The following is a 22,566-nucleotide window of genomic DNA, read 5'->3' on the forward strand; positions in this document are numbered from 1 at the left end:
ATCTCAGCTCACTGCAAGCTCCGCCTTCCAGGTTCACGCCATTCTCCTGCCTCAGCCTCCCGAGTAGCTGGGACTACAGGCGCCCGCCACCTCGCCCAGTTAGTTTTTTGTATTTTTTAGTAGAGACGGGGTTTCACCGTGTTAGCCAGGATGGTCTCGATCTCCTGACCTCGTGATCCGCCTGTCTCAGCCTCCCAAAGTGCTGGGATTACAGGCTTGCGCCACCGCGCCCGGCCTCCCACCTCCTTGATAACCTAGCTGCAGTAATGTCAGAATCGAGTTGAAAACCTTTATTGACTCAGGTTGTCATCGTTGTCTGAAGGCACATGTTGGCTAGACAACAAAGACAGTGGTGGGAGCAGCCAACATGGCCTGTGGTGTACATTACAAATTTAAAAGCCTAAAATTGACAAAGAAATCATACTACCTAAAACTCTAAAGCACTTTAATTCTGGTCTTTTTTGAGACTAAAGACAAATAAGAACTGCATTGATCCACTTGATCTACAGATCTCACAAGTAATTTCTTCTGCTGGGATTTGTTTTCTTTTTTTATTATTATTATTTTACTTTCCAAACTCTAAAATATCCATGACTCATTTGGAACACAAGAAGTGCAGCATGAACATCCCAGTCGGTCATCTGCAGAATATGCCAATCAGCACAAGACTACAGGGAAGCCACATAATGGAGAACGGATCATCATCTGGCAAAGCAACTGTCCAATGGCCAGTAGGTGGCCCAGTTGCTGGACCAATATGCTGCCCAGTACTAGAAGGTGCTCAGTCTCAGAAATGGGTTATAAATATCCATTCAGGGCTGTGACCTTTGGAAGTTAAGAGCCTTAAAGACCTCAAGCTTTGCTGGTCACACTAGGGGTGTCAAGTGCTTCTCTGTAGATAGAATCTATCCAGTCTGTTTATTGTCTACCTTTTAAAAGTCACTCCTCATTTCCAGACAGCTTCAGAGAGAGGCTTGACTAGGGATTAAATATCCATCATTAATGTGGCTCAGAGACATTGAAAAAGAACAAGAGAGAAGAGGAGAAGAGTTTAAATACCTCCCGTAGAAGGGATATCTCACTGTGACAGCTCTGGATGTTTCATTTACTAAACAATGGAAGGTACACTACATTATAGATGTGCTTTAAAAATCATTTGCAAAGGAGAATTAACTTTATTTTTAACGAAGAGTCAAGCCTTATCCTCTAGGAGGCTTTACAAAAATGGTTTTGAAGAAATTAACCTCTAATTTTATTTATTTACATGCATGTATTTCTAAAGCTTCGAAAGTGTTGAGGTCCACTAATTTTTTTTTTCAAAGTTACTTTAGCTAGTTGGATGACTTAACTGTAGATCATAAGAGTGTCCAAACTTATTTTCACTCCCCAGAATTTTTTTCATTCTCTCCTGTTTCTGTCAGGAAGTCACTATGTTCATTTGCCTGGTAGCAGGATGAATGGCCAACTCCTGGCATGTACAAGTTGAGGAAGCTGCAATTTGCTCCCCCTTTCCCTTGAAGGTCACTAAATTTAATACTGTGATTGAAACTCAGTGCCTCCCACAAATCTCCAGAGAACTGTGATTCATAAGGAGGAAGATAATTTGGAAGTGGGATATGTTAACCTGTGCACACATGTTAAGCAATTATAAATTGTTTCCTTTCATCTGTCTCCGATGTAACATATAGCAAGACTCTGAAATATAAATCCTCTCTAAAATGAGACAGCCGGGAAATAGCCCATGAGGATACGTGGGTTCATTCACAGCACTGATACCCCTGTACAATTTCAGATGGTGATAAATGAGACTGATTTTCAGCCTTGGCTTGACTTGAACTGGTAGCTTCTATCTTTGGCTTCCTTCTTGCAGGAAAAAAAGAATATATATATATGTGTGTATATATATATATGTCTCATTTAGCCCACTGGCATCATTCCCAGTCAATGAATGAGTAGGACACTTCTCCCAGGTAACCATCTCAAAGTTTTCTAGCTGAGCTAGTTAGTATAGAAAATGTTTTGGCACTGGAAAAGACATGATAGAAATCACTGTTTCACTTGGTGCATGGGAGAGCGGGGGGAGGTAGGATATGCAGGACAAAGTAGTTTTGACTTTGCTTCTCCCAGTCCATGTAACCTTTGATATCCCAGAATTGGAATCCCTGGATACACATTGATGCAAGACAGGCAAGCCCAAAAATCGGGGCTTAGTCCAGGAAGGTTTTCGGCTTTGCCCAGGAAAGAATTCAAAGGTGAGCCAGTGATAGAAGAAAACAACTTTATTGAGATGGCAGTGTTACAGCTTCGTGACTGCTTCCACAGAGCAGGGCTACCCTACAGGCTGTGTCAAGAGCAGCAGCTCAGAGGCAGTTCTGCAGTCATGGTTAAACTCACTTTTAATTACATGCCAATTAAAGGGTAGATTATTCAGAAATTTTTGGAAAAGGAACGGTAACTTTCAGGGCATTGCCATGGAAAGGGGCAGTAACTTCCAGGTGTTGTCATGGAAACAGGCGGTAACTTCCAGGTGTTGCCGTGGCAATGGTAAACTGTCATGGTGCTGGTGGGTATGTCTTATGGAGAGGTACTTTGGGTGCCTCTTCCCTGTTTCAGCCAGTCTTTAATCTGGTCCAGAGTCAAGTCCCACCTCCTACCTCAACATGACTATATCCCTGAATACACATGAAACCCTTGGCAATATCTAGGTCTTTTAATTGAGGATGACCAGAGGAGCATACACAGGAATAAACCTTTGCTGGAGAACCACACAGTGGCTCCTCATGAGGAGGGAATGGACATAAAAGAGATTTGAGGCAGAGTGACCAACGACGGAGGATCACAACAAGAAAAGGCACATTTGAGAGCAAGTATAAGGTCAATGATACTGAGAAGTGCTGCACTTCTAAATCTACCTCTCGATAACCTTTCGGTCTAAACTGAAAGGGTTCTTCCTGTTTTTAATCAAACACGATTTTAATTTAACTCACACAATCTCCCTGTATTAGTTTGCTAGAGCGGCTGTGATAAAATACCAAAACCAGATGGCTTAAACAACAGTGATTTATTGTCACACAGTTCTGTAGACAAGAAGTCTAAGATCGAGCTGTCGGCAGGGTTGGTTCCTTGGAGGACTGTGAAGGAGAATCTGCTTGAGCCTCTCTAGCTTCTAAAGGTTTGCTTGCTGGAATCTTTGGTGTTACTTGACTTGTAGACACATCACCCCAACCTCTGGCTTCGTGTACACACATCATTCTCCCTGTGTGTGCTCCTCTGTGCATAGATTCCTTTTTTTTTTTTTTTTTTAAACAAGGACACCAGTCATATTGGATTAGGGGTTTACCTTCTCCATTGTGACTTCATATTAACTAATTACATCCACAACAACCGAGTTTCCAAATAGGGTCACATTCTGAGCTTCTGGGAGTTAAGACCTCAACATGTAAATTTGGAGGGATGCAATTCAACAGGTAACATTCACTAACACAATATTTTCATAACAGTCTGTAGTATGTTCTTCAGGCTGAGGGATCGGGGCCTCATCTATCAGAGTTGTAATAAGGAACAAAGGTTGTTGAAGGTAAGATGAGACTTAAGATTCAAGAATATGTTCAAACTGCAGAATCAAAGAGTACATCGAGGCCTAATACCTAAAAAAGGAAAGTCTGATGGATTGCCAAAGTAAAAGGATCAGAAGGAAGTATTAAAACTAAGATAAGGATGCAGAAAGTTGTAAAATTGGATTTGACATAAATATACAAAAAACAGGGAAGGTTAAATAAATCGTGTTACAACCACCAAAATTAAAGATTTGGTAAGTATTTTCTCATCCCATGAATAAAGGGCCATTCATCTTTTTGTTGAAGGATATTCAGCCCATATTAACCAGGGTTGAAGATCCCATATAAAAAGATTTGAGTTGCCATTTTCTCAAATAATACAGTCAGACACTGACTCTTCGTAATGGGTTCAGCTACTACAAATCTGGAAGGCTTGGAGAGAGGTTTATTCATTCCATTCAAAGGATACCTGTTTCAGGAGCCCCCAGCTAAATTTGGGTTCTAGTACCAGAGCAGCTAGCAACGCTGCCCTAATGGGACATGAAGGGTACCTGGACATGGGTGTTTACAGTGTACCTTTCATGGAATACTTATTTTACTTGGCAGACTTCCTAATGCTTACTTGTCTGACTTGCAATTAGGGAGTCCCTCACATAAGAAACTTGTTTACACCGGCAGATGCCCTTGTGGCTCTTATCCGACCCATCTCCAGTTTAGTCCTGCGTGACCATTGCTCAGGCACTGGGAGCCTGACTTTGTGGTCTCCCTGGCATCCCAGGGAAAATTCAGCCTGGACAACCTCTAGTTCTTTAGATGGAAGGTGCAAATTCAATACACCATCACAATAGGAAACAAGTTTAAAGAGATTTTACTTATAGGTCCTAGGCAAAGAGGACACAATGAGACACGAGTGAAGTTCTCCATCCTCAGTCATGCAGGCAGAAATGGAGTCAGGCAGAGAGAGACAGAGAGAGTGTGTGTACAAATGAGAGCATGCTCTCAGCAGCGTATATAAAAGAACAGGTATCAGTCACTTCAAGTAATTGGGCAAATGCCTGAATGGTCCCTTTAAAGAAAGCAGAAGGAAAGTATGGAGCTCAGTCTGCCAGATCGAAGAGAGATGCCTCCAAGTTCTTATCTTTGGCCACTGGCTTGAGCCATTTGAGTGTAGTATGGAACTAAAGGCTGTGTCAATGGTGACTGAGCCCTGCTTCTGATATGAGAAAGTCAAACTTGTTTTCAAAATAGACGCTGACGCAAGATAAAATCATAAGTATTTACCACAAGGCCTTCAGGTATTAGGGCCTAAGGTTTGGTTTTGCTTTCTGGTTTTTGGTTTTTGCTTTTCAATCCTGGTTAAGAAGTGCTAAAAGATACTATAGCCCTATGTTCTGATTGTTATCAAGGGCAAATTTTCCTTCTTTTACAATGTGTTTTCTAGTTTTTTGGTTTTTTATTTTGTTACATTGTACATAAAGGAAGAAAAGATTATTCCTTTGAATAAGAATTGTATTTACATTTTACTTTTTAAAAAGAAGGCAATAACTTGAATTTCTAACAATGGTTTATTAGAACCAAACCTTCAGATAGAAGCACCTAAGGATGCTAGATAAAATATTTAAAACATCTCCTTATAAAAATTTAAAAACTGACAGTCAAAAAAATCTATGGAAAGCTGAAATCCAGAAAGCCAAGCACAAGAAACTTAATCTACTTTGACCTGCAGTTACTTGCCTACCCTGAGAAATTCCCGCTTTGATTATGTAACCTCCCTTGTACAACACAAGATACAGAGGTCAATGCCTAGGCTGTATCCCAAGTGGAGAAACTAATACGAGGTTCTCCTTATATTAAGCAAGGGGATTAAAAAAAAAAAAAAAAAAAAAAGGACAATGAACTCATGGTTATAGTGCTACAAATACACTCCTCTCTCACATCTTTGCAGGAGAATACAGAGGAAGTTGTTGGGCCCTGTTTGGAGTAGGTATTAAAGGAAAAGAAAAAGTGTTCCTACCAAATTATAGCCATTAGCTACAGCATTGCCTGGGAGATACAGGGATCCACAGATTACAAATTTGTTTATGGTCACCCAAGACCAGATGTACAGAAACTTGGCAGTAGCAAATGCATATTCTCTCTATAGAGAAAATTGCCTATTGACCCTCAAAATATTACCACAATAAAACCCTGAGACAATAAACTGCACACAAACAACCAAGCATACAAGGAAAGAAATCACCATTAGTAAAATCAAGAAACAGAATAATTGAATCATACCCACAAGATTACAGTATTTCAAAGAAACATCTGCACTCCCATGTTTATTGCAGCATTATTCACGATGGTCAAGATATGGAATAAACCTAAGTTTCCATCAACAAATGAATGGATAAAGAATATACGGTATATATACACAATGGAATACTATTCAGCCATAAAAAGGATAAAATCATGTCATTTGGCTCAATGGGGATAGAACTGGTGGTCATTATGTAAAGTAAAATAAGCCCGGCACAGAAAGACAAATATTGCATATTCTCACTCACACACACACACACATACACACACACACACACACACACACACACACACACACACATAAAGTAGATTCTATGGAAGCATAGAGTAGAATTGTGGTAACCAAAGGTTGGGAAGGGAAGTAAGAGGGACGAGATGAAGAGAAGTTGGTTAAAGGGTACAAAAATACAGTTAGATAGGAGAAGTAAGCTTCAGTGTCTGATAATACGGTTGGAGAATTAAAGTTAACAATAATATATTTCAAAATGCCTAGAAGAATTGCAAGACAAAGAAAAGTTAAATGTTTGAAAGAAAAGACAAATGTTTGAGGTGATGGATATCTCGATTACCCTGATTTGCCTATTATACATCATATGCAGGTATCCAAAGGCAATGTAACCCAAAAATGTGCACCACCGGTATATATGGAGCATCAGGAAGAGTAGCTAATGGATACGGGGCTTAATACCAGGGCAGTGGGTTGATTTGTGCAGCAGACCACCATGGTTCATGCTTACCTATGTAACATACCTGTACATCCTGCACATGTATGTACCCCAGAACTTAAAAGTTGAAGGAAAATAAATTTAACATAAATATTTATTTTGAATTCTTTATCAGGAAGTTTGTATATCTCCATGTCCTTGGGGTCAGCTACTAGAGATAATTGTGTTCTTTGGGTGGGAGTTATGTCTCATTGGTTTTTTTGTGTTTCTTGTTGTCTTACATTGATGTCTGAACATTGGAAAAAGTAGAGGCTTGTTCCAGTGTGCAGCATGGCTTTGTCCTGGGGGAGCCCTTCACCAGTCAGCCCACCCAGAGGTTCTGGGTATACCACCTGGTATGGTTCATGAGCAGGCTTGCTGCTAAAGTCCTCCAGCAGGCTGCCCTGGTTCTCAGGTCAGCAGGTGAGCAGGCCCTGGTGCCTGGGTCTGCAGGTACCAGCCTGGTGACTAGGGCCATGGGGGGCATTCTAGGGCTGGGGTGGGCATGAAGTCTAGGGCTGTAGGGGCCATCCCAGTGCTGGGAGTAGTCTGTAGCCTAGGGCTGCTGGGGCTACCCTGGCCCTAGGGTGGGCCTAGGGTTTGAATCTGTGGGGGCAGACCTGGCCCTAGGGTAGATACGAAGCCACTGGGGCCCAGTCTGCATCCTGGGGCTGAGGCAGGCCAGAAGACTGAGTCTGCCAGGCTGGACTGGAGCCTGGGGCTGCAGGATCCAGCCTTGGACTAGGGTAGTCCTGTCGGTTCAGTCCAGAGGAACCAGCCTGGAGTCTGAGGTGATGGTGAGCCCAGTGTTGGGTTTTACTGTGGCAGGCCTAGTGTTGAGATCCAAGGCAAAGTGCAGTGCTCACTTTTCTCTCCTTTCCCCAGGTGAAGGGTATCTCTCTCCATGCCGTGCTGCCTGAAGTTGAGGGCAGTGATCCAGGTAATATAAGACTGTCCTTCTCGCCCTCCCCAGTGCTACTCATAACATCAGGATGAAGCTTACAAACATCACATTGAGTAAAAGGAGTCAGACATAAAAGAATACATTGATGTGATTCCCTCAATGTTAGGTTCGAGAGCAGGATAATCTAAACTATACTGTTTAGTGATGCTTTTTGTAAGAGATGAAAATATATTTAAAAATCAATGATATAATTCACAAAATATCAGAACAAAGATTAGTCTCTGGGAAGACAACACAGAAGGAAATTGGGAGTCTGACAAGGCTCTTCCTTAGACTGAATGGTTATGACAGGGGTGTTTTCTTTAAAAGTGTTCCTTAAACAACAGCTTGTATAGATTGTTTGCACTTTCCTGTCTGTATAATATAATTCAAAATAAAACAAGGGAAATAATTTGCAAAAGAAAATGTATCCTGGATGTCTTGGACTTAGAAAATAAAAGCAAGAATTAGTAGGTAGCAGACAAGCTGTAAGCAATTTTGCGCAATTGGGTATACAAAGTGGTGTCAGCTGATAGTTTTCACGTTCCACTCACGGAGAGGTAGATGGGTTTAATAGCTATATTTAAAGTGTCAGATGCAAGAACAATGATAGGTTTCCCTTAAATGATTTTTACTAATTCCCTCCCAGCTCAAGAACCTTTTTGTTAAAATGGTCCTTTTCTGCCTATCAGAAACAATTAAATTCTCACCTGGTGGCAGTCCCGGTCTTATGTCAACCACTCCCTTTGGCCCCCAAAATATACCTCCAATATTATCTAACATGAATTGGAATTGCCGTATGGTCAAGGTAATAAAGAAATAAAGCCACGAAAGAAATCAAATAAAAGCAAAGGTATAAAATGATATGAAATGTTAGTCTGCAGAAAGAAAAACCTGAAGGAATTAGAAACAGCCACAGGAACTTTCTGTGAACCAGGCGAGGTACTTCCATTTACAAACCACACTTTGTTTTTCATAGAGTGGGTTGATCATCACTTAAGAACTGAAAATTCAGCATTCCTTCTAAGGTGCATTTTGTTCAAATTGATATAAGTGCCCCAGCTGGTTTGGCTTATGGTATCCCATTGATTATTGCATTCTGCTCTTGCAAGCCATAGATCTGTTCTAATCTAACTGTCTGGGGAGTGTCCATTATTCTAGTTTCAAACCCCTTCTGTCCTCAGTCACACAGATTCAAGCAAAGTAATGCAGGGGGACCAGATAAAAGCCGTCCATTAGAAACCTCAGTTGCTGCTTGCCTCTCCCACAGAATTGAATATATTATTCCAGCTATTGTCAACAAACATGCATCACCAACAGGATCCTCACTGTTTGAAAGACAGCCCCTGAGACCCACAGCAAATGGGTCAAAGTCTCAGTTGCCTCAGTGTAACTACAAAGACAATAATTCTTACCTCTCTCACAGGATTCAGTGAAAAAGTAAGTAAATAAAAATATATTGAAAACACCAGTATAAGGAGCTAAAAGTACTGTGTGCATTGTTGTAAAATATTAAGTCAACAGTCCAATCATTTATTACCACTGAAAGTCTCATATTTTATCTGACAGGTTGTAAACTTTCAGAGACATAAGCTTGAAGTGTGTATGTTTGTGTGTTTTAAGTGTGAACTGAAGCGGGTGGCAATAAGGGGAAGGAGAGAAAATGGGAAGAAAAGTAATACAAAGAAGAAATGCATAAAGAGGAGACCATGATCCAGTAGGCAAATACCTCAGTTTAATCTTTCAAGAAACAGGTGTCGACGCTTGTTATAATAGTAAAGGTCAAGTAACATTTTTCTAGACATTTATCTTTACTGCTCTCTGCTAGGAATGACACCAGCGCATCACAATACTGCCCTCCTAGCCTCTCAGCCTGTGCTGCCTCCCACCATGGATGCACGGCGTTGCTGTTCTCCATTTACCTTCCCTCATCTCCCTCCCCAGCTCAGGCTCCTTGCCCCACAGCTCATCTCTCCAGGCTCTGAGCACGTTCCAAACTGTCCATGGCACCAAATAATAAAACAAAACAAAATAGGAAATAACAAGCTAAAGAATCAGGTCTAGTAAAGAGGCTCCCTTTCAGTCAGAACCCCCTGGTTCCTTGTGTTACTTCAGGTCCGCTGTGGATTTGATGTGCAAAAGGATGTGTGGGGAAAGAGAGCAGAAATTAGGAAGAGCCTTCGGCCTAGGATGTAGGTCTGATACTGCGGAAGGAGAGAGGGATAGAATATTGGAGAGCAAGAGTCTCACACTGCAGGAAAAATGGCTTGGACAGACCTATGGGCAGTCCTTAAGGCAAAGTTACCCACTGGAGAGCTCCACGTCATGTCTCAGTACCCAGCTGTGCTCAGTCACTGGACAGCTGAGGCCTGCAGAGAGGTCGGTCTCATTGCAAATGTGGGAGCAGTTAAAAAGGGACAGAGGTGGAGCCATTTGTGCTTCCTGCAGCAAGATGATCTAAGCAGCAGCCTCTCAAGAAATACGTTCCTTTACCTACTGGTCACCTGAAGGTAATCAGGGCCTATTTTTATTGCTTACCCCATAGCATAGAAGTTGCAAACTGACTGTAATGCACAATCTGGGAAGATGAGATTTTTTTTTTCTTTTTTTTTTGCTTTTGCATTTGGGTATTGAATAATGTTTTAAAAACTTTTGAGCTAGTTACCAATATTTAAAACACAATAGATTTTACATTTTTAAAATTCACACTTTCAGCTTTTCTTGAAATGAAATGCAAAGGGACAATTTTCGTTCATGTTGGTGGAAAAACAGCATTTCTCCTTAGCAGACATTCACTCTGCAGCTGGCCATATTTCCCACCATTCCTTTATGCCTACACCAGCCCACTTTACTGACTGTTCTCTATGATCATTTATGCCTTTAAGTCTCCTGCATTCATGCCTGTGTCACCATTAGAACATAATATCACTGAGGGCAATTATTTTGTCTGTTTGGGTCATTGACAGGCAATTAATTGCCTGCAACAGTGCAAGTCACATATTAGCTGCCCAATAAATATTTGTTCAATAAAATGAGATGCTATCATCATAGAGTGCTGGAAGAAACTGAGTGGATGGTGGTGGAGAAAAGGCACTTGTTTCAGAGTTCTGTCTATGGTTAGCTTTGCACTACCCACACACAACTAAACTGGCACCTAAGGAAGAAGGTGAGACTCCAGACACGGCAGTAGAGGGCGCTAATTCTAAGGAATATGTAGAATCAAGGTGGCTACAGAATGGGTGTGTATACAGCAGCAAAAGGTCTCCCCTCGCATGTCCTGTACCCTCTTGCAGGGCTTCTTTCCTCTCCTTTCAAATTTAGGATGAGGGAGTAGGTTTGTACAGAGAAGCAGTGCTTATCTCGGCTCATGCCCTAGCCCCAGCTCAGCCTGAAGCATTGCTGCAAAATACTCACTGGGCCACATTCCAGGGCAGCCAGGCAAAAGGGGTCCTCACCCCAGAGCTAGCACACACTTAAGCATAATGGAACGAATTGAGTTCAATGATGATGCGATGGGTGATCCCCAAATGGCATAAAAATGCACATGGACAAATGTTGCAAATCAAACCGAGAACTGCTGCCAGAGGCCAGTCCCCTGTGGTGTTTCACCAGCTCTGAAAATGATTACCAGATGACAAAGCAGAGCAGGCTCCCTGCAATCTGATTACCAGGAGGGACTGGCAAATCCATTAGGAGCAAACAGGCCTCCTTCAAGTCCATTTTACTTGCTAAAATCAACGTTAAGTTTTTTTAAAAAGAGCCAGTTTTTCATCCCATTCTCACTGCCTTGTAGTCACTGCATTCATTTTCGGTTAAAAGAGCTAGGAAGGTTTGCACTTTGAGAGCAAATCTTTCTGCTATTAAAAATCCAAGTCACATGTAAGCCTGACATGAAGCAGAGAACGAGTACCTTTAGTGTGTGGGCAACCTATTCTGACAGCCTAACCTGCAGAAAAGCAGCCATGGAGGAAGGGAAGCAACTCTGACCTGTGCACCAGACTGCACAGAGCCCTCTGCCTGTGTCCCGTCACATAATTCCCTATTCCCTGGATAAGGAGGTTGATAAAGAATCCACTAAGTTAGAACAGGAAGGGATCTTAGCACTTGTATAGTCTACCTTTCTCTTAGTCTTATTTCATTTTATTATTATTATTATTTTGAGACAGGGTCTGGCTCTGTTGCCCAGATTGGAATGCACGGGCATGATCTCAGCTCACTACAACCTCTCCCCATCTCTTGCCCCCCGGGCTCAAGCCATCCTCCCACCTCAGCATCCCAAGTAGCTGGGACCACAGGCATGCACCACCACACCTGGCTAATTTTTCTATTTTTAGTAGAGATAGTTTCTTGCCATGGTGCCCAGGCTGGTCTTGAATTCCTGAGCTCAAGTGATCCACCTGCCTCAGCCTCCCAAACTGCTGGGATTACAGGCAGGAGCCACTGTACTCAGCCTTAGATTTATTTTTAAACCACATCACCTTTTAATAAGCATAAAATGTTTCTGCCCTCGAGATCTTGATGTGGCTGGTTCCAGCTCTACCCCACCTCTAGCCTGAGAGAGTCTTTTGACTATACACTCCCAGTAGCCGACATGTTTCAGAGCTTTATTCCATAGAGGACATGATGGAAACAATGAATCATTTTCCCTGAAATATGAAAATATCATATTAAATATGCTTTGAAACTAAATGCTTCCCTCTGCCACCATCACCACCTATCAAGATTCTGATACAGGCTTCACTGACTTGGTTCGGCCCTCTCATGTTATACAGAAAGCAGCTGAGACCCAAAGATTTTTCTTTTTTTTTTTTTTTTGAGACGGAGTCTCACTGTGTCACCCAGGCTGGAGGGCAGTGATGCGATCTCGGCTCACTGCAAACTCCGCCTCGCGGGTTCACGCCATCCTCCTGCCTCAGCCTCCCGAGTAGCTGGGACTACAGGCGCCTGCCACCTCGCCCGGCTAATTTTTCATATTTTTAGTAGAGATAGAGTTTCACCATGTTAGCCAGGATGGTCTCGATCTCTTGACCTCGTGATCCACCCCCTCAGCCTCCCAAAGTGCTGGGATTACAGGCGTGAGCCACCGCGCCCGGCCAGGCCCAAAGATTATTACTGACCTGAGGCTGCAGACTTGCTTTTCTTCCTAACGCTGGAACCTAACCCTGTGTTCCCTGACTCACTTTAGATTGCTCTGTCAGTGCTCAGGGCTTTATACCTCAAACCCAGGGCTTCATACATGAGTTCCCAAAGAACAAGAGAAAACTGTGAAAAGTGTCTTTGAGGATAATCATATAAACAGTAATCTTTTGTATTGGCATCATTTAGATAATGGTGTTGGGACCCAAGGGTGAACACAACCCTTCCCTTCCAAAGTTCTAGTCAATAAAGAACACTCTCAGAGGACAGTGCTCCTTGGGAGCACTATAGTTACCCAAGTAAAGTTCAGGTCTGTGCTCAACTAATGGCTAAGCAAGTCTCCAATAACCACCCGAGGACAGGACTCTCGGGTGAAAGCTAGATTAGAGAATATGACCTAGAGCTTAGACCAAACATGATTTTTTTAAATTCTGAACACTACTCCTGCTATGCCCATAATTGAATACAAGTATGCCGATAAAACAAAAGAATGGCGACTTCTTTGGGGAATAGGAAGATGGGGCCCTGTCCTGCTCTGCTTTCCTCAAGGGAGCAGAAGCATAGGTGCATAGTTGTGCTTGAACACACACCTGAGAACAAGCAGTCAAGAGGCCCTGCCATGCCTGAGTGTAGTCCGCCTATGCGTGAGAGGTGGAGGAAAGAGATGGAACGTGTTCATGCCAACTTTCCCACCCCATAGGAGGAGGTAATTTTAGCAGAAGTTTCCCATCTCTTCTTAGAAGGTGAAGTAGCCTGGTCAGGTGCAGTGGCTCACGCCTGTAATTCCAGCACTTTGGGAGGCTGAGGCAGGCAGATCTCTTGAGGTCAGGAGTTCAAGACCAGCCTGGCCAACATGGTGAAACCCGATCTCTATTAAAACTACAAAAAAAATTAGCTGGGCAGGGTGGTGCACCCCTGTAGTCCCAGCTACCTAGGAGACTGATGCAGGAGAATCACTGGAACCCGGGAGATGGAGATTGCAGTGAGCCAAGATCACACCACTTCACTCCAGCCTGGGTGACAGAAAAAAAGGTGAAGTAGCCTATGTTAGTGCTCTATCCTCATCCAGTTCCCAAACACAAAAAATTAAACCCGTTAACGGAATGGTAAAAAGAACTACATTCTTTATTGAACCAGAAACTGAGGAATTCCAGAGATTGAAAGTGACAGAGTACAGCTAGAGAAGTAGACTTCAGCCTGTGGCATGCAGGAAGACCCTCTGCAAAGGGAGAGAGGGGCCACAAACTGCCCCATAACCAAGCGAGGGCACTAGCTTAGGACTGTAATCACAAGGTCACCAGCAAGCGGTGGTGACTCAGCAAGCTGGATGGTTGACCTCCTCATACCTTCTTTCTTCCTTGGGTCAGGGAGCATTACAGGAATAAACACATGTGGGTGGATGAAATAAAAGCAGGAGTTGGACCAGAGATAAGTGATTATGGAGCCTGTCAGAGGATCACTCTGGGTACTGAATGGAGAACAATTTATATGAGGTGTGGAGAGGGAGCAAGGAGGCCAGTGAGTGTGGCTGCAGTCTTCCAGGAGACGGAGCTAATGGTGTCCTGGAAGAGGGTATGAATGAAGGAATGGAGAGAAGGGCACAGATTCTAGTGATATCCAGGTTGTAAAATCAACAAAACAAGGTCATGGGTCAAATATGATTTTATATCCCACTATGCCTATGGATTCACAATACAATGACCTTAGTACACTTCCACTCTATTTACTCATCCCTTACAATTTTTGCTTTTCTTATGTTTGTAGTGATAATGTGTGTTAAACATCTCAATGCATTATTTTTGATGTTTTTATAGTCACTATTCATTTCATTTCCATTTTCTGTTGGTCTTCCTTTCAGTATTCTGTGTTTTCGCCTGGGATCATTTTCCTCTGAAGAACTCCCTTTGCTGTTTTCTTTAGCACAAATGGGCTCCTGAAAAGTTCTCTTAGTTTTTGCTTTTCTGAAAGTGTTTCTTTTATTGCCACCTTTGTTTTTGAAGAATGTTTTGCTAATTAAAGTAAAATTCTGGGTTCACAGTTATTTTCTTATATCACTTTAAGGAGATTATTCAATGGTGTTGTGACTCTCATTGTTTCCCATCAGAAGTCAGTTGTCACTCTTCCTGTTTCCTTTCAAAGTCATCTGCCTTTTCAACATTTCTGGCTCCTTTCAGCATTTCCTTTTGCGTTTGGTATTCAAAAATGACAGTGATACGTGTAAAGCATGGTTTTCTTTGTATTTATCCTGCTGAGGCTCATAGCCTTGATTTTGAGTCTTAATGTCTTCCAAAAGTTTTGAAAAATTCTTGTCCATGATTATGTTTCTGTTCATTTTATTTCTCCTCTCTTTCTGGAACCACAATTATACCTGAAATTCAATCTTTTCATTATGACCCATATATCTCTTACTTACTCTTCTATATACTGAGACTTTTTATCTCTGTGTGTTTTTTAATATCTCTCTGGACATATTCTACAGACTTGCTTCCAGTTTACTAATTCTCTCTATAGTACCCTACCATGATGCCCACTGACTGAAATCTCAATTTTATTTATATTTTTTCATTAGAGGATTTCCACTGGAATTTTTATGGTTTCTGGTTCTCTGCTGAAATCCTTCATCTTGTAATTGTATTTCTTGAACATCTTAATTGCAACTATTTAATATCCATGTACAATAACTCCACTTTATAATTGTCTATGGGTCTGTTTCTATGACAAACCTTATTTTGTTGTACACCTGCTTGTTTTATTTTCAAACACAACATTGTCAAATGTTGTATGAAAAACTGTAGAGACAATTTAAGACTTTAAATAAGGTTATCATTCTCGAGAGAGAAACTAATTTTTCCTCTGGCAAATCACTTTGCTTCCGTCTGGGACTGAGCTGATTAGAAGTTGTTTTTCAGTCTTTCTGAGGAATGACGTGTTTCTAGTTCACTCTTACTCACAGGATGTAGGCCGTAAGCATAACAACCAAAAATCTGCAGTAATCACAGGACTTCTTCTTGGAAGGTCATTCACTACAATTTTTGTCCCTGTATCCTTGTGAGACTACAAAGAACTTTGCTCATAATCTTAACTTCTCAGATGCCATTTTTGTTTTCTGATTTTGCACTTGCCTTGTAGGCAAAAGTAGCTCCAAATGCCAGATGCCTCTCTTTATTTCCCACTTTTTTCTGTATTTGGCTCCAGAAATGCTCACTGCCTGAGCAGTTCTTTGAAGCCTTCAAAATGTATCTATACATGTGTGTGTATGTATGGTCTAGATTTTCTCATTATTCTTCCTGAATCCAAAACCACATAGTCAGCCAAAAACAAAAAGGGGCAAAAGATGATGCATGGGTTTCTGACTTGCTTAATAGATTTTATAATAATGACATTCACCATTACAGGGAATTCCAGAAAAGGACTGACTGCTGACAAGGTTGGTTCTTGGCTGGCATCTGGGAACTTACATTTCAGGAGGGTTTCTGCTATTAACTGATAAGCACCATTCACTGAGCCTAAAGTATTTGTGAAAAGAATTGGTTTATGTTGAACTCCTGCTTTCCTGCTGGGAATCTGAAATTGCATACATGTCAGACAGGGAGGGGATATATATTAATCCAATCTCATGCTGCTAATAAAGACATACCCCAGACTGGGTAATTTATAAAGGAAAGAGGTTTAATTGACTCACAGTTCAGCACGGCTGGGGAGGCCTCATAATCATGGTGGAAGGCAAAGAAGAGCAAAGGAATGTCTTACATGGTGGCAGGAAAGACAGTGTATGCAAAGGATCTGCTCTTTATAAAACATCAGATCTCGTGAGACTTATTTACTGTCACAAGAACAGCATGGAAGAACCTGCCCCCATGATTCTATTACTTCCCACTAAGTCCCTCCCATGACACATCGGGAATATGGGAGCTAAAATTCAAGATGAGATTTGGGTTGGGACACATATGATTCTGTCCCTGGCCCCTCCCAAATATTATGCCGTCACATTTCAAAACCAATCATGCCTTCCCAACAGTCCTCCAAAGTCTTAACTCATTTCAGCATTAACACAAAAGTCCATGGCCCAAAGTCTCACCTGAGACAAGTCAAGTCCCTTCCAACTATGAGCCTGTAAAATCAAAAACAAGTTATTTACTTCCTAGATACAACGGGGATACAAGCATTGGGTAAATATGCCCATTCTAAATGGGAGAAATTGGCAAAAACAAAGGGGCTACAGGCCCCATGCAAGTCTGAAATCCAGCAGGGCAGTCAAATCTTAAAGCTCCAAAATGATCTCTTTTGATTCCATGTCTCACATCCAGGTCATGCTGATGCAACAAGTGGGCTCCAAGGCCTTGGGGTGCTCCACTCCTGTGGCTTAGTAGCATATAGGCCCCCTATGGGTTGCTTTCACAGGCTAGCATTGAGTGTTTGCAGCTTTTCCAGGTGCATGGTGCAAGCTGTTGGTGGATCTACCATTGTGGGGTTTGGAAGACGGAGGTCTCTTCTCATAGCTCCACTAGGCAGTTCCCCAGTGGGGATTCTGTGTGGGGGCTCTAACCCTACATTTCCCTTCCACACTGCTCTAGCAGAGGTTCTCCATGAGGGCCCCACCCCTGAAGCAAGCTTCTGCCTGAACATCAGGCATTTCTATACACCCTCTGAAATCTAGGTTCCCAATCCTCAATTCTTGACTTCTGTGCACTCTCAAAGTCAACACCACGTGGAAGCTGTCAAGCCTTGGGTCTTGCACTCTCTGAAGCCACAGCCCAAGCTGTACCTTGGCCCCTTTTAGCCACAGCTGGAGTGGTTAGGATGCAGAGTACCAAGTTCCTAGGCTGCACAGAGCAGAGGAAGGGGCCCTGGGCCCGGCACAGAAAACCATTTTTCCCTCCTAGGCCTCAGGGCCTGTGATGGGAGGGAGTTCCATGAAGGTCTCTGACATGCTTTGGAGACATTTTCCCCATTTTCTTGGTGACTAACATTTGGCTCCTCATTACTTATGCAAATTTTTGCAGCTGGCTTGAATTTGTCCCCAGAAAATGGGGTTTTCTTTTCTATTGCATCATTAGGCTGCAAAGTTTCCAAAGTTTTATGCTCTGCTTCCTCTTCAACACTTTGCCACTTAGAATGCTTCTCTGCTACATACCCTAAATTATTTCTCTCTGGTGCAAAGTTTCACAGATCTCTAGGGCAGGGGCAAAATGCCACCAGTCTCTTTGCCTAGCAAGAGTGACCTTTACTCCAGTTCCCAAAAAGTTCCTCATCTCCATTTAAGACCACCTCAGCCTGGACTTTATTGTCCATATCACTATCTGCATTTTGGTCAAAGCCATTCAACAAGTCTTTAGGAAGTTCCATACATTTTCCTATCTTCTTCTGAGCCCTCCAAACTGTTCCAACCTCTGCCTGCTACCCAGTTCCAAAGCCACTTCCATATTTTTTGGTATCTTTACAGCCGTGCTCAACTCTCTGCAGTATCAATTTACTGTATTAGTCCATTCTTACGCTGCTAATAAAGACATACCCAAGACTGGGTAATTTATAAAGGAAAGAGATTTAACTGACTCACAGTTTAGCATGGCTGGGGAGGCCTCACAATCATGGCAGAAGGTGAAGGAAGAGCAAAGACATGGTGGCAGGCAAGAGTGTGTGTGCAGGGAACTGCCCTTGATAAAGCAAAACCAACAGCTCTCATGAGACTTATTCACTATAAGAACAGCACAGGAAAACCAACTCCCATGATTCAATTACCTCCCACCAGGTCATTCCCACGACATGTGGAGATTACGAGAGCTACAATTCGAGATGAGATTAGGGTGGGGACACAGCCAAACTATACCAGAGTACCTATGTGATGACCCCCCATAAAAATCCTAAGCAGCAAGGCTCTAATAAGCTTCAATAATTGACAACATTTCACACGTGTTATCATAATTCATTGCTGGGGTAATTAAGTGCATCCTGCGTGACTCCACTGGGAGAGGATTGTCGAAAGTCTGCACCTGGTTTCCCCATGAAATTTGAATTAGAATTTGCCCTATGTGCCTTTTCTCTTTGCTAATTGTGGTTGGTATCCTTTTTCTGTAATAAATCATATCCACGAGTATGACTATACGCTGAGTCTTTTGAGTTTTTCTAGTGAATCATCAAACCTGAGCGTGATATTCGGGATTTCTCAAGATAGAACTGGAGTGGAGAAAATAATAAATTTAGACTTGGACATATTAAGTACTCTTTATCTTACTTGACCTTTTATTTATTTATTGTTTTACCATGTACTTCTTTAGTTCTCAATCTTTCAACAGCATTAGCATGGTTGACCATTCATCCTTTTGGAAACATGACTAACTTCGCCTTTTTATAACACAGCTATCAGCTGGTTTACTTCTTACCTCTCTTCCTCTGACTCCCTTGCAAGTGCATGACTTTAGATTCTTGGGCTCTCTTCCATTCTCACTCTATTCTCTCTATATTGGCACTTTCATCCACAGTCACAGCTTCAAACACCTCCTACGTACAAAGGATTCACACATTTACAGCTTTGGCCTTGGTCTCCCTTTAGGCTCTATAACCGCATCTCAACAGCCTACTTATCTCCCACACAGGCCAGAGTAACCTCAGATTCTTGGTCGTGCCAGCATTCTTATAAAATGTCAAAATGAGCACCTTCTCTTTCCTCACACTTTTCTTCTAGCTTCCCATGAAAAGGTTTGCATCCTTTGTCTCTTTAGTCCTAGCTGTCACATGGTATGTCTCCTCCCTGTCTGTATCCTTTGATGTAATGGATTCATCCAATAAAACTTTATTCAGCATCTACCATATACATTAGGCTGGACACTGGGGATACAAAGATGGTTAAAACATGGACCCAGTCTTCAAAGACTTACAGGCAAATAAATAATGGCAAACATAGAAAAAAAAAAGTACCATAAAGTATTATAAATGGGATTGCAGAGCAGAATCAGGACATAATATGAGACCCCAAAAGGGGAAGTAGTCCAATCTCCCAGAAAATGGAGGAGGAGATGCTGGAACTGTATTCTGAAAGCCCAGTAGGTGTTCTCCATATGGATAAGATGAATGAGAGGATCAAATGCACACTGCAGGGAGGGACACGTCATAGTCACTATGGCGATGGAAATCCACAAGAGAAAATGTCACAAGAACAAACTAAACTAACTTAAAATGCAAGGTAGTAATTTTCTCAAAATAGCATTTATTTGAAAATGTAAGTACCAGAAGAATACAAGAGATTTTTAAGAAGAACAAGCATTTTCTAGTTTTGTTACATAATGCAGGGTTTGAATCACCTAGGCTCTGGATCAGCCTATCTCCATTAGATCTCATGAGACCAGCTAGTGTCGCCCTTCCTGTCAATAAGAGCAAAAGACAAGAACCAAGGTCAGTCTCCAGGGCACAATCAGGAGAACGTAAGCAAAAGGGATTATCAGAGGAAATCTTAAAAAGGAGATAATTGGATTAAGAAAGCCAATGAAAGATCCAAGTTGAAGGGGCAGGATCACTTCCCCCAGACAATTCTAGATGATTACAGGCAAGATGGACTACCAGCTTGACTACGTCCTTTCCAAGCTTGGCCAGAAAACAGTTGTCATTTCAGAGGCTGGCTGCATTCATATCAGCATCATATTTTCCTGTAGCCAATGCCATAATTACCACTCACAGGAAGATTTGGATGATGAATGACTTTCTGGTACTACTTAAATCATGCCACAGTGTCCACTCTCCAATGACAGCTATCAATGGAGAACAGTCCATTGATAGCTATCATTCAGTTCAATAACTGTCAAGCCTTTTTTATGAATAAGGGGCTGCACTAGTTGCCATTGAGCATTTTAATATATACAAGAAATGCCCTGTCCAAATCAGAATACACCCTGGGAAATGGACAATTCAACCCAAGGGTCATAATTTACCTATTGCCAGCAAACACAATAATCAAAGAGTAAATCTCTGATACGGACATACGCCCAGGGCAGAAAATGAAAATCAATAGAAACAAAGTGATTGTAAATAATCTTAATTCATTGATTTCAAAAGTGTAGATTTTATTACATAATAAAATTATATATGTGCATAAATATTCTATTATACAGTTTTATCTCTAGATCAAAAAAGTAACTTTATTTATGTATACATATTTTTGCTCCCAGGCTTATAAACTATTGCTTTTATGGTATGGTGGCCTTAAAAAGTAAAGCAAAATATTATCTGCAATGTTTCCCAAAAGGTTCCATGTGATTCAGAGAACTCAACAAGGATGCAACAGCAGGCATATAGACATAGCAATGCAGTTCACACCCAGCTATCTAACTTTCTATTATCTAGACTGTTATGATTAGCTGGATAGGAGGATGAATTCTCCAGAGCAGTTCACGCCAACAAAGAGAGAATAATACCTGTAGCCACAGCTTCTAATTTTTATAATCATTTTTCCCTTTATATATATATATATTTAAAAAACCTTTGCTTAAGCCAGTGCAAAAAAACTAATTCAAAAATCAAAATGTTTATTATAATCACCATCTAGCCATCACTCTGGGTAGCCAGAATCAGTGCACTGGAAACAGATATTTAATTAGATAGTTCCAAACAGCCCTCATACCTTTTATTTTCCACTACCCTTACAATAACTCTGGGTTTTTTAAAATCTAAAATTGTAATACGATACATGAATGCAAGGAAATATAGATATGTGCAGAAATTAAATTTCACCTGTGAATTTATCCTACTCTTGGGCTACTAGCCAAAGATTATTTAGGTAGATTAATTAAATAGTTTAATTCTAGCACATGAAGAAATGATATTTTAATTAAATTTGGGAAAATAATACATGCAGGCAAAAGACGATAACCATACTTTCTGTCGGGTATAACTCTATCGACTTGAAGAAACACTGCATCTAACCCTAAAATTCACTAGTGCCCTATAATCATTAATTTTTCCATTAATTACATTAATCATTAATCTGTCAGACATGCTCTGGCCTAATAATAATTGCAAGCTTTTTTTGAGGAACTAGGGTGCATTAGGAATGGTTCTGAGAACTTCCCAGGCAGACATTGCTACTCAGGTAATCGTCACAACAACCTGGTGAGGCAGAGCTATTTTGATTTTCCTTTTACATATGAGGAAACAGAGAATTGAAGGGGCTAAATAACATGTCCTGAGTTTAAACCTAACCAGGGGTGGTCCTGGTATCTGCGTGGGTGCTTGCAGCTGAGACCCAGGCCCCCACATTGCACTAGGCTGGCGCTGTCCACTCACATCCTCCCCTGGCTTCTCTCTGTAGGATATTCTCCCTCTCTATGATGGGCCCTGGGGACCCCAGACTGACAGTGCTAAAAGGCTCCCTGTGGAGTTCATGCAACCCCAAGCATCTGGTCTGATTTCTCCCGGCCCCACACAGGGGTGCCCTAAATGAGGAGAGCAGAAGAAACCACTGGAAGACCAGGCCTTTTTTTTTTTTTTCTTTAACCTCTTCTCATATTGCACAGAATATTCCAAATATTTGAAATGTCACCAAAACTCCCATATCAACCCAATTCACAACAATGACTGTGATAAAACCAAAGTATCTTCCATCCTGAGTGGGAAGTTAGGGATGGAAGGAGGAGAAATAAAAAAGGGCGGGGAGGCCAGGCTCGGTGGCTCACACCTGTAATCCTAGCACTTTGGGAGGCCAAGGCAGGTGGACTGTCTGAGCTCAAGAGTTCAAGACCAGCCTGGGCAACAGGATGAAACCCCGTGTCTACTAAAATACAAAAGAAATTAGCGGGCGTGGTGGCATGTGCTTGTAGTCCCAGCTACTCAGGAAGCTGAGGCAGGAGAATTGCTTGAATCCTGAAGGCGGAGGTTGCAGTGAGCGGAGATTGCAGCATTATATTCCAGCCTGGGCAACAGAGTGAGACTCTGTCTCTGG

At 41.8% G+C, this 22,566-nt stretch overlaps 1 long non-coding RNA gene across 1 annotated transcript; it reads left to right on the forward strand.

Moving 5' to 3' along the window:
- The first annotated feature begins 3,406 nt into the window (after window positions 1-3,406).
- Window positions 3,407-6,673, forward strand: LOC111546775. The gene is made up of 2 exons (XR_002732913.1): window positions 3,407-3,577; window positions 6,455-6,673. It is a non-coding gene; the product is annotated as an uncharacterized LOC111546775 (long non-coding RNA).
- Window positions 6,674-22,566: the final 15,893 nt, after the last annotated feature.

The sequence above is a fragment of the Piliocolobus tephrosceles genome, chromosome 4, assembly GCF_002776525.5.
Source record: "Piliocolobus tephrosceles isolate RC106 chromosome 4, ASM277652v3, whole genome shotgun sequence".
NCBI classification, from domain to species: domain Eukaryota; kingdom Metazoa; phylum Chordata; class Mammalia; order Primates; family Cercopithecidae; genus Piliocolobus; species Piliocolobus tephrosceles.